Here is a 13015-nt window from a genome sequence, read left to right on the forward strand (position 1 = left end):
CAGATTTCCACCCTTCAACTCCTTCAAATACCCTACATTGTCTCCTAGGTATACTCTAAGCTATCCTAAATCACCATGTACTTGTTTTGCAAATTTTTATGTATATGATTGAAATTAGGAAGCGACGCAATGTTGTGTCCACTTCAGGTACAGCCCCATCCACTGAGGCTAGATTCTCCACTGAGCAGCATAGGCTTAGTTTTTGTCAACTTTCATACCCTTTCATTAAATTAGATATCTAAATAAACTCTATTTTACGACTTATTGCCCATCTATCATACAGATGATTGCCCACTACAAGTTGGATAAACCGATTTACTGCAGTCATGCTAAAACATCCCCAGTATCTTTTTTTTAAAGCCAATATCTCTCATCAACTACTATTTGAATAATTTTAATGCAATACCAACAAAGAAATTATCATAACTCATGGACATGACCGTATCAACATATGTTTATCAATATGAACAAAACTCCTCAAACATTCTCCACCCGAATGACAAAGAAATGAAAATAACTCTCGCAGTGAATCCAGTATGCTCCACACTCCCAGACAACGAACAATATCATGCGTCCATCCTGCCTCCTCGTCTACTCCGTCCGTAGGCCTTCCGGCATATCCTGGAAGTTATCCTCACCTGTAATATAAATGTGGTGAGTCTACGACCCAGTAAGTACAGACCAATATGAAAATGAGAATAGTCGTAAAATAAAAACAATAAAGAAGGAAAATACAATATGTAAATAGCTAATAGGATGAATATGTCATATATCCGGTAACCACAGTTAGAGCTAGTCAACAGTCCCATGAACCTAGAGGTACCTCCTAGAGAACATGCAATCAGTTATATAGCCGAAGCTAACAATAAATTATCAGTCAAGTTTAGAAGAACCCTCCACGGAACTCATCTCGGATCACCTAACCCGTACTATCACCACATATGCTCATATTCATCTACTAGCTACATAGTTAATATATCATAGTACATTCCCGTCATTCATTTCATAGCATATTCCTGTCATTCTTTCTATATTCGTTCTCATAACAGTTGTATACTTCATTCATTCCTTAAACATATCACTTCCTAGAAACCTTAACGGAGCCAAATTCATGCATAGATAAACAAGCTACTGAAACAAAATTCATCTTTTGTATAACAAAAACTTGAGTATATCTCACAAGTATTAAAACCACCCGGAAAACTTGAACTACAGCAACCTAAAATAATTAGAAGGAAACCAAATAAATCCAAATTCAGAATTCTAAAGTCATTGGAACCACATAAGAACAACTCAAAATCGACACATCACACTCTATATTTATCCAGAATTCGATCAGCCACCAAGGCATCATAGTCAACTCTAGTTCAGTTCGTAGCATTTAGCATAGTTTTTCCACAGGTAGTGCATACTATCCTCTATATTTCTTTAGTTCTGTTCCTAGCATTCAGCACACAACATTTCTACTGTTGAGAATAATAAATTCATAACACCGACAGTCCATACTTGTCTATTCTTCTAGCAACAAAACAACAAAATAAAAAAAAAATCCCGAAACAATACCTTTAAAGAATCTGATATGGAATTCCAGTACACCAAAGAAAACATCAGAAGAAAGAACCAACTTTGAATCCGTGTTTACACCTACCAAAACCAATAGAAAATCCCAAAGCCATCGCCCATTTCAAAAGACCGCTGTAAAACACAATTTTCTCACAATAACAGGAACAACCACAGCACAAGTCCAAGCTCAAACCTCCAAAGAAAACTCATAGTCTACTAAATCCTTCCATAAAAATCGCAGTTGACTCGTAAGAAACCGAAATCACCATCAAAATTAACTCCCCATAAATCAAAACCACACCAAAGTTAACTCCCAACGAATCAACCTTATCCACATAACAAAACAAATCTCATTGAATTCCATGGTTATCTAATAACCTCATGAATCAAAATTGTACAATAACAGAAAAAATAACAAATAGATACAACCTAAACAGAATTCACGATCCTCGAAACTATCTCGAGAGATAAACTTCCATATCAAATTCCAGTTCCAAACAATGTTCACTAAATCCAAACGGAATACAGCTAGGTCATCAACTAACTCTACAGAAATCCAAACGAATTGTTCCAAAGCTTCCAGTGGCATAAAGAAAACTAACCAAGGCTACCAGAGACCGGATCGCAGGATCAGATCAACAAGAGGAAACCAATTTGAAACTCATGTCAATCACAAATCATAGCAAAATTTTGTGACAACTCACTTTCAAAACCAGAATCTCACAGGATCCTTAAGCGGAGACATGAGCACCATCGGAAGAACCAATTCGCAACTCAAACCCAAAGAACTCAATTCACGAGAGGAAAGCCGGTACAACTCAAATCCCATCAAAGATGTTCTCATCTTTTGTAGAAATCACGAAAATCAAGAGATGAAACTGAGATAACACGTAAACACCAAATCGCAGCTCAATCAGCCTGTTGAACATAATCGGTGATCATATCAACTCTTCCAAGCTCCTATCCTCTACCTTGCGGATCTCATACCATCGTATTGCAGAGTACTTGCCTTTCGTGTCCTTGCGCCTCTGTCGGACGTCCCCGCTCTGTCCTTGCTACCACCCGAATCCATATGTCCTCCACGGATCTAGCTGCGGGATGCGAGGCTTTATCTGAGCTCGAGTCTTCGGTGAGGAGCTTCGCCGATTCGGTGGAGCGACGGCCAACAAGGAGAGCTGTCGATCGCGAGGAAGCAAGGCATGGAAATCGGCGATTCCTTAGGGCTACAGTGCACAGCGAGATTTATAGGTAAATTACCTAGCCTACCTAGGTTAATTAAGACCAATTAATCCCCTGCTTAATAGGGTATCACTTGTACCCCTCAATTTTAATAGTTCTATCCCTTGAAATATGATGTATAAGTTCAATTAAAATTTTGAAAAATTCCTAAAAATTCATAGAATATTTTATAAATTAATCCACTAATTAGCGCTTGTGTGACCTTAGATACTTAATAAATAATTTCCTAAATTTCGCTCGTGGGTCCTTACAATTCTCCCCCCTTATAAAAATTTCGTCCTCAAAATTTGACTTATCCAATAATTCAAGCTAGCGGTTACACTTTTCTAATTTGGTCTCCCACGGTAAACTCCAAATTTCCCCCCATCGTTGGTCGACGTAACTCTTCTGATCACTTTGTGTCGTCAGCATCCTATCTCGAACCTTGGCCACTAGATTCACAAAATGTTTCATAATTTCTAGGCCCAGAACTGCCCTTTCTCCTACCTCGTCCTTATACTAAAAAAAAATAACTTATTTCTAGCAAATTCATTCAAATTCTAATTTTTTTTTTCTCTCTCTAAACCTCCCTTCCTTTGCACTTCGTCCATCTTTAGCAAGATACAGAATATTTTCACTCTCATTTTGTTCATTGTTTGTGTTTGCAATGAATATCATTAACTAGATCATACATTTTTATTATCTATCTCGAATTTTTGAGGCATCCAAAGTAGAAACCTAAACAAGCTTCTAAGCAGCTGCACATCACATTTACTGCTCGACTTGCACGTCTGTGATTTTATGCAAGGCATAACTGAATGCTTCTTGACAAGGCAACTTGCTAGTAGAGAAGGATTCGAACTGCTATTAAAATCTTCAAACCAATCCCCCTTTAACTAAATGAGCCAGCCACCAAATCCCCAACTGAAATTCCATAACACTACACATTAAGTTACTCTAGGTTCTAAAGTTTAGACATTCAATCAACCTATACACATGCAAAACAAATCCAGTTACTCACAAAAGTTACAACCATACTACTGTGGTCCAATTTGTGGCATGGTTCTGTCATGGCATTTAAGACAAGTGCATATAACAAGGCATAGTTCATATAGCAGTTCATAACACTCCTACAGGTGGGTACATAGAAACAGAATTCATTCTTAGTCAACCTTTAAGCATCGACCACAGAACCATTACACTAAGCATGAGTATCAACTATTTCCTACAGCCAAATATGCGCAGAGACTACCTCTAACTAAATAGGTGCATAAGCATGGTGATCTTATTACTGAGTTTACATAGATATGCTAGGATATACAAGTTCATAGTGTCCATAGTTGAAACATGAGCTTGCCCAGAGCCATGCAAATCAGCAACCATACATGTGTAATAATAATTTAGAAAAATTGTCATTCGGGTAAGCCTAAAGCTAGTGCAGCAATAATAATATGAACATAGACTAAACTTATGCAAAGACATTTGGAGCTCACGATGCACCCATGTTATACACATCCAGAAGTAGTAAATTTGTAATATCATGATGGCAACATCAAAACTATAAACTTAACATGGACACCAGCAACCAGTACACAAATCCAAATCGAAGCACTAACAAAATTTCTACTATAAAGAACTAACAAATTCAAACATGGAAGCTAACTTTACATAGCACTTATCATTAACGATAATCTATACTAAACTAAAATTCAAAAGGATGAAAGCTAACATATCATGATAACTAGCATTAACGAAATTCCTAATGTAATGAAGTACAATTTAAAAGTGAAAGTTGACAAATCATGGCAATTAGCATCAACCAATTTCCTACTGCTATGGATTACGAATCAAAGGTGAAGGCTGACTAATCATGGCAATTAACATCAACTAAATTCCTACTCGACAGAATTAATCTCTATTATCGCATAATATTGTAAATGATCTCAAAAGGATTTCCTGCTTTAATGGAACCCAACATTAATAAAAGAAGCTAGCATAACATTTTGTTTGCTACTAACAGGTGATAAAAACGAAGGGAATAACATTCTCAAATCTAGGAACCATTCTTAGAAGTTTACATAATGTTCCATTTGAAACAGGAATTGAATCATCATTAAAGGAATCTAGCCTAACACTCCAATACATCACATTTAACTGTAAAGTATATAGCACCCGAGCTACTCTCCAAATGCAATCATACTTCTTACTCTAAAATACATGTTGCCATTCACATTAAGAATCTGAACAGAACTTTTCTCAAAGGAGAGAAAACAATCTACCATTAACCCATCCCTAAAACCAAAAAGACCCCTAGCTATCATTCAACAACATTTATTCTACAGTTAATTACTAAACGGAAAGCATCAGTTCATCAAAAACTCAAGGTAAACACTCATAAGATCTAGCAAATCAAGCAACCTAAGCAAATCCCTGAAAACTGAGATCAATCCGTAAAGCACAATTACGTCAAAAGCATCAAGTGCACTCTCAAGACCTCAGTTAATAAAGCAGGAAAAACCTTGAACCACATAAGAACAACTCAAAATCGACACATCACAATCTATATTTATCCAGAATTCGATCAGCCACCAAGGCATCATAGTCAACTCTAGTTCAGTTCATAGCATTTAGCATAGTTTTTCCACAGGTAGTGCATACTATCCTCCATATTTCTTTAGTTCTGTTCCTAGCATTCAGCACACAACATTTCTACTGTCGAGAATAATAAATTCATAACACCTACAGTCCATACTTGTCTATTCTTCTAGAAACAAAGCAACAAAATAAAAAAAATCCCGAATCAATACCTTTAAAGAATCTGATATGGAATTCCAGCACACCAATGAAAACATCAGAAGAAAGAAGAACCAACTTTGAATCCGTGTTTACACCTACCAAACCCAATAGAAAATCCCAAAGCCATCACCCATTTCAAAAGACCACCGTAAAACACAATTTTCTCACAGTAACAGGAACAACCACAGCACAAATCCAAGCCCAAACCTCCAAAGAAAACTCATAGTCTACTAAATCCTTCCATAAAAATCGCAGCTGACTCGTAAGAAACCGAAATCACCATCAAAATTAACTCCCCACGAATCAAAACCACACCAAAGTTAACTCCCAATGAATCAACCTTATCCACATAACAAAACAAATCTCATTGAATTCCATGGTTATCTAATAACCTCATGAATCCAAACTGTACAATAACAGAAAGAATAAACAAATAGATACAACCTAAACAGAATTCATGATCCTCGGAACTATCTCAAGAGATAAAATTCCATATCAAATTCCAATTCCAAACAATGTTCACTGAATCCAAACGGAATACAGCTAGGTCATCAACTAACTCTACAGAAATCCAAACGAATTGTTCCAAAGCTTCCAGTGGCATAAAGAAAATTAACCAAGGCTACCAGAGACCGGATCGCAGGATCAGATCGACAAGAGGAAACCAATTTGAAACTCATGTCAATCACAAATCATAGCAAAACTTTGTGACAACTCACTTTCAAAACCAGAATCTCACAGGATCCTTAAGCGGAGACATGAGCACCATCGGAAGAACCAATTCGCAACTCAAACCCAAAGAACTCAAATCAGAACTCAATTCACGAGAGGAAAGCCGGTACAACTCAAATCCCATCAAAGATGTTCTCATCTTTTGCAGAAATCACGAAAATCACGAGATGAAACTGAGATAACACGTAAACACCAAATCGCAGCTCAATCAACCTGTTGAACATAATCAGTGAGCATATCAACTCTTCCAAGCTCCTATCCTCTACCTTGTGGATCTCATACCATCATATTGCAGAGTACTTGCCTTTGTGTCCTTGCGCCTCTACCGGACGTCCCCGCTCTGTCCTCGCTACCACCCGAATCCAGATGTCCTCCACGGATCTAGCTGCGGGATGCGAGGCTTGATCTGAGCTCGAGTCTTCGGTGAGGAGCTCCGCCTATTCGGTGGAGCGACGACCACCAGGGAGAGCCGGCGATCGCGAGGAAGCAAGGCATGGAAATCGGCGATTCTTTAGGGCTACAGTGCACAGCGAGATTTATAGGTAAATTACCTAGCCTACCTAGGTTAATTAAGACCAATTAATCACCTGCTTAATAGGGTATCACTTGTGCCCCTCAATTTTAATAGTTCTATCCCTTGAAATATGATGTATAAGTTCAATTAAAATTCTTAAAAAATCATAGAATATTTTATAAATTAATCCTCTAATTAGCACTTGTGTGATCTTACATAATAAATAATTTCCTAAATTTCGTTCGTGGGTCCTTACACATGCAGTAAATAGAGATCTATGTGCCGAGTTTTTCAACAACCTTAAAAGGATTGATGATTTGGTCTATTCCACCAGAGTTGGTGGAAAGGACATCGAATTTACTCCTTCCCTATTATGCACCAGCTTAGAGCTTACACAGTCAACATCCCCTTTCCTGTGCTACCCTAGTAGGGATCTGCCATTTGGCGACCCCTACTTCCACATTACTCTAGATACACTCTATGAGTACTTTTTTGGTGGGGAGAAACCACTTGGAGTCTCTGATTTCAGGTCGATGTCTCTCAGGGTACAGGATTGCATCATGTAAAGAGTCCTCACTGCATGCATTCTACCCATCACATCTCGAGACGTTCTGAAGATGTGTCCGCCCACTCTTTCTTTTTGTATGCATTATGTCATCATCTAGATATAGACATTGCATTACATATGTTCTCTAATATAGTTCATGTGGCTAGTCTTGTCACATTCCGAGTAGTTCACATGCCCTATTGCCATGTGCTGACGTCTATCTTTTCAATGATAGAGGGCATAGATGTGACTCGGGGGGCGGTCATTCCTCTTACCCGTTATGATGAGTTTGGGTTGGGTTCTCTTAGATTAGCACATATAGCTGTCACTGCTCAGGGGGTCCTAACATGGGCGGGCAGGCCTCCGCCAGCCGACCCAGTCGAGGATGAGCCAGTTGCTCCGAGAGGGCTTGAGGCAGATGCCGAGTTTATTGCCTTCTTTGATCTAGCTGAGGGAGAGGAGTGGTTAGAGTTCACAGCCGATGACTTTCATGGAAAACCCTCCACTTCGGCAGGGCCCTTGACCTCGACACAACCATCTACCTCCTTATCGATCGAGGACCGACTTACACGTCTCGAGGTTCAGTCCGCATAGTCACGACGACTTATCCTGGACGAACTTGCTTACTTCGCTCAGAGATAGCCTCCGGCTTTGCTTCTCTTCGTTAGGGACAGCCTGCACCCGAGCAGCCCCCACCACCAGCTGATGATCCTTCTGCCTGACTCTAGCCTTCTATGCTTTGTATTTGATCCTAGACTTTCATGCATTGTATTTTGGACTTTGGACACAGACACTTTCATTAGTACCTAGTTAAACTTTTACCTATCAGAATTTAGTTTCTTAACCTATTTTACTACTTACCAGTTTTTGTTGTATTTAATGTGCTTAATAGAATAGACAATATGCCCCTTACTTTTAATTAGCTTAAGTTACTATATCCTCTAAAATCCTAAGAAAAATGTTGATTTTAAAATCCCAGTTTTATTAGATTTTTCAAATTTTGGACTTAGCCTAGGAGCTTACCCTAGAAATTATGTTCCCCTAGATTCAGCTAGAGCATCTCACAAGCACACTAGGCTTAACTTACTTGTGTTTGAAAGAAACTTAGAATGACGTGAGATGAATAGGGTACAACCTAGACTTTAGAATGCTTATTTTTGTGCATCGGACTAAGTCTGGGCGTTAAATACCAAAAATACGGTAATCAAGTTAAGTGATCCTGACTTAGTCAAATCTAACTGGATTTTCAACTTATTTGACTAACCAAGTGAATGTTGTTACCTCTAGGTAAGCAGTTAGTAGCTAATAGTTAGACATTCGACCCAGGAGATTAAATGATTAATTTTAATTTTCAAAATTTCTTATGCTTGGGCTTTAGGACTACTTGAATTTGAATGAATGACCTTAATTCAATTTTTTTTTACAAGTTAAGCTCCTCCCTCTTTCCAACTAAAATTGAACTGAGTCTTTCAAACTAAATAATTTCTTTTCTTAAGAACCTTTTAAAATTCAGTATCTTTCAGTTCAAAATCAAACTAAGTACTTTTCCAACTTTAGCTATATTTTCCAATAACACTTCCAAAGCTATTTTTCAAGAGGCTTATTAAAATCTTAGCTAAGTAACTTCTATAGATATTTTCAAATATTCAAAATTAGCCAATTTTGAGAAAAATTCTATTTCAAATATAAATTCTTTCGAATCTAACTAACTTTTCTCAAAAAGGATTTAAAATGTTACCTAAGTACTTTTTCGAATTTTGCTAAGTTACTTTTTAAAGTCCAAAAGTTAACTAAGTATTTTTTTCAAAAACTATCTTAAACGATCTTCTCTGAATCCTTAACATTTACTTAGCTAAATGTTTCTTCTAATTTCAAAAAGCTTGTCAAATTTAACTAAGTGCCTTGATATCACAAAATTAGCTAAGTTATTTTTCAAGTTGAAATAATTTATGACAAATATTTTTTTTTTGACTTAGCTAAAAGTCTTACAAGAACATTTCTTTTCCAAATACTAAGTATTTTTCAAGGTATTTTTCAAGGTATGTCTAAACATCTTTTTCGAAATATTTTTCAAATATACCAAAGTACTCTGGTTTCTCTTTTTACTCTCATTGTATTTTGATATATGGCAAAGGGGGAGAGTAACATAAAATTTAAAAGAAAGCTCTAATTAAGGGGGAGCCTTACACTTTAAAGTTTTAGCTTAAGCTTTCTTTGTGTCTAAAATTGGTTACTTATACTTGCTTATACTAAAACTTTAAAAATTGTTACTTATGCATCTGTTTACTTATGCCAGCTTTTACTTAACTTTGAATTTCAGTTGCCATAATTAAAAAGGGGGAGATTGTTGGTGCGGGAAGCATTCAACGATCGAACCCATGTTTTGATAATGGCAAAGGGTTCAAAGTTAAGTTGTTTTGTGATCTAACAGTTTGAATGAGATTGCAGGAAAGTCCTAAGTGTACTTAGGCAAACTAGTCCTAACTACGGTTAGGCAGGTGGAAAACCCTAGGGAGTGGTAACCCTATGTCATAGGGGGTGGTAAGCCTATGCGGAAAGTCTTGGCGGGTCGAGGGCTTCAGGCAAAAGTTATAGGAGGTGGTAATCCTAGGTGGAAAGTCCTGGTGTCGCGAATCAGGTGGAAGACTGGACGGGTCGGGGAGCAGGCGTCCAACAGAAAGTCCGGAAGCATCGAGCGCCAAGCAAAAGTCCAGTCGATCTGGAGGATCGTGCTGGCATCAGGTAATTGTCCCGAGTGGAGTAGGTGAGGACGCATTCCCCGCAGAGGGAACAGTAGGCATCGGGTCAACCTAGGATTTCCAGTAGGAAATCCAAAGTCAGACCAGGACAGTCCGGAGACTGTCAATATTTTATTTATGACTATTATGTGCTAACTTTATTTTACAGGGTATGTGTTTGAGACTAACACATTTTACAGAAACAAAGGAGCAAGTCACACCTCGGATGAACAGTGTCCGAGGTGCCTCCATGGAGCTTGGAGGCGCCTCGGGTGTAGAGTGTCTACGAAGAGGAGCTGGAGGCGCCTCGGACCAGGGCTTGTTGGCGCCTTGGGCATGGAGGCGCCTTGTAGTGGCCATGGAGGCGCTTTCAAGTGGATCAGAGGAGAAAAGTTCAACGTTGATCCACACGGATGACTCGGCTCGTTGGAGCCTCCCTCAAGGAGCTTTGAGGTGCCTCCAACAGGCTATATAAGGGGGTTTCAAGCAGCAAGTCAAGAAATTTGATTTCAAAGCAACCTTTCTACATCCTACTACTCAAGAGACACCCAGAAGTGCTGTAGCAACACCCCGACGACCCGGAGCGTTAATTTTGCTAATCTTGTTGTCGGTATAATTCATTTTTAGTACACTTAATTGTAAATTATTCATTGTACCAAACTTTCGATATTATAGTTGTTCTCCACCGGAAGCGATCAACGATCACGGGCCATGGAGTAGGAGTCGCCACAGGCTCTGAACCAAGTAACCACCTTATGTTAGCATTCACTCTTTTCTTTTCCGATGTGTTTTAATACTCAAACGTCTTTAAATCGAACGAAATACCCACGAGCGCTATTCACCCCCCCCTCTAGCGCGTCTCAATCCAACACATCATAGGAATCATTCCTAATTGATCACGTTTAGATATAGATTTTGGTCCTAAGCTGGTTGTCTATTGCAAGAGAGAATCGACAACCGTCTACAAATGATGGAAAATTGAGGAATAAGATTTGGTAGATCATTTACATTGAATAACATTACAAAGAAACCAAAACTCCTAGAACATCCTTTTATCATAGCTCTTATTCTAGTTTCTATGTTTTTACTTCTATGCTTACTTTCTATAGTTGCACTTAGTTTTTATAAATCAATTGATTAGTTGTTTAGCTAATTTGTGTTGAGATATCTTTAGTGGTTATAACTAGTCCCTGTGGATACGATACATTTCTTTATTACTGACGACGTATCCGTATACTTGCGAAACGTTAACAAGTTTTTGCCGTCGTTGTCGGGGACTGCATTTATAACATTAGAGGTTATCAATTGAGTTAGACTAAACATAACTTTTCTTTTCATTAGCATAGTTGTAACTAATCTTTAAAATTCTTTTTCTTGCATATCTTTCTACTTCTTGACAATCTATTTTGTTGCAATTCTAATTCTAATTCTACATTCTTGATTTCTAGCATTCTAGTCTAGCTTTTCTCTATTTTTCTTTTGATTTTAAATTTTTTTTCTCTACTTTTCTTTTGTAAACATATCTTGCAATATTGTTCTTGTGTTTGAGTAGATCAAACTTCGTAAAGGCATCAAGAATAACAAGAACTTATAAACACATTAGTTGATTAGCATATGAATTATTCTAGACATATTTCTTTTTCCTTTTGTTTTTTCTTTCTTGTTTTCATTATGTATTTTCTTTCTTTCAATTTAAATTCTGCATTTTCTTTCTTTCTTTTCATATTACATTTTATTTCTTGTCTTTGATTATTCAAATCTAATAATTTTTTCTTGTATATCCACACTACAACAAAAGTAGCTTTTCGCAGCTTGCTATTAACATCGCACATTAAAAGCATGCCGTTAATAGTATTATTAATGGCGTGCATATTGATGCACGCTGTTAATAGTATAAACTTAAAGAAGGAAAAAATTACGTCTAGATATTAACGGCGCACATTAAAAGTATGCCGTTAATACTATAAATATTTAATAACAATAACGGCATGCAAAAATAGGCACGCTGCGAATACTTTTTAAAATTATTAACGGCATACAGCATGCTGCGATTAATTTAAAAAATAATAATAATAATAAATTATTATTTACGACCATGATTAAAAGGAATGTGTTTTGACCCAGCATGTTTTGACCAACTTTAATTTTTTTTTTAAAATTATAGTTTAAAAGATAGTTATCTTTAAAAAAATTAAATTAAACAAACATATGTAAATAATAAAAAAAATACATCCAACCCCAAAAGCCGATTAATAATAAACATGGTTAAAAAAAATAAGTAAAGAAAAACTTAAAGTAAGTAATTAAATAAAAATGTAATAAGTAAAAAAACACAATTAAAATAAAAAAAATGCTAGGTTAAAAACATAAACCGGATCAAAGCCGCCGAAGCCATCGCTGCTTCCTCTCCCACTACAGGAAAGTTGATCTATTGTGATATTATCTTAATGACACTTATTTCTAAGTGTCATAATAAATACCTTATAATGACATTTATTTAAAAATAATACAAAAATAAAATAAAATATCATGTTAAATCCTTTATCTTGACATTTCTAATAAATGTCATTATTAATCCATTAATAATTAGTTTAATCTATTAATAATTAGCCTTAGCAAAAATCCAAACCCTGGTCCGCACTTGTCACACCCTCCGCACTTTTCCCTACGGCGCCAAAAAAACTTCTCACGCTGCACGTTGTAAGATATCGTAAAATTTAAATAATAAGGTTATTTGGGAAATAGCCTTATAAAATTTTTCCGTAATTTTTAGAAATTTTCTGGAAATTTTTCGGAGCTCGTACGACGGGTTTTAAGGGGACAAATTGACGGCGTGGATAAAGCCTGTTTGGGATACCATTTATGTGAGGAAATGCTTTATTTATATAATCCTTTTTCCTTATTTTC

The 13015-nt window shown here is 36.9% G+C and overlaps 1 long non-coding RNA gene across 1 annotated transcript; it reads right to left on the bottom strand.

Moving 5' to 3' along the window:
* Window positions 1-368: 368 nt before the first annotated feature.
* LOC122031779 lies at window positions 369-6607 on the bottom strand. The gene is made up of 2 exons (XR_006125862.1): window positions 5589-6607; window positions 369-638 (listed from the first exon to the last, which is right to left on the bottom strand). It is a non-coding gene; the product is annotated as an uncharacterized LOC122031779 (long non-coding RNA).
* Window positions 6608-13015: the final 6408 nt, after the last annotated feature.

The sequence above is a fragment of the Zingiber officinale genome, chromosome 11A, assembly GCF_018446385.1.
Source record: "Zingiber officinale cultivar Zhangliang chromosome 11A, Zo_v1.1, whole genome shotgun sequence".
NCBI classification, from domain to species: Eukaryota; Viridiplantae; Streptophyta; class Magnoliopsida; order Zingiberales; family Zingiberaceae; genus Zingiber; species Zingiber officinale.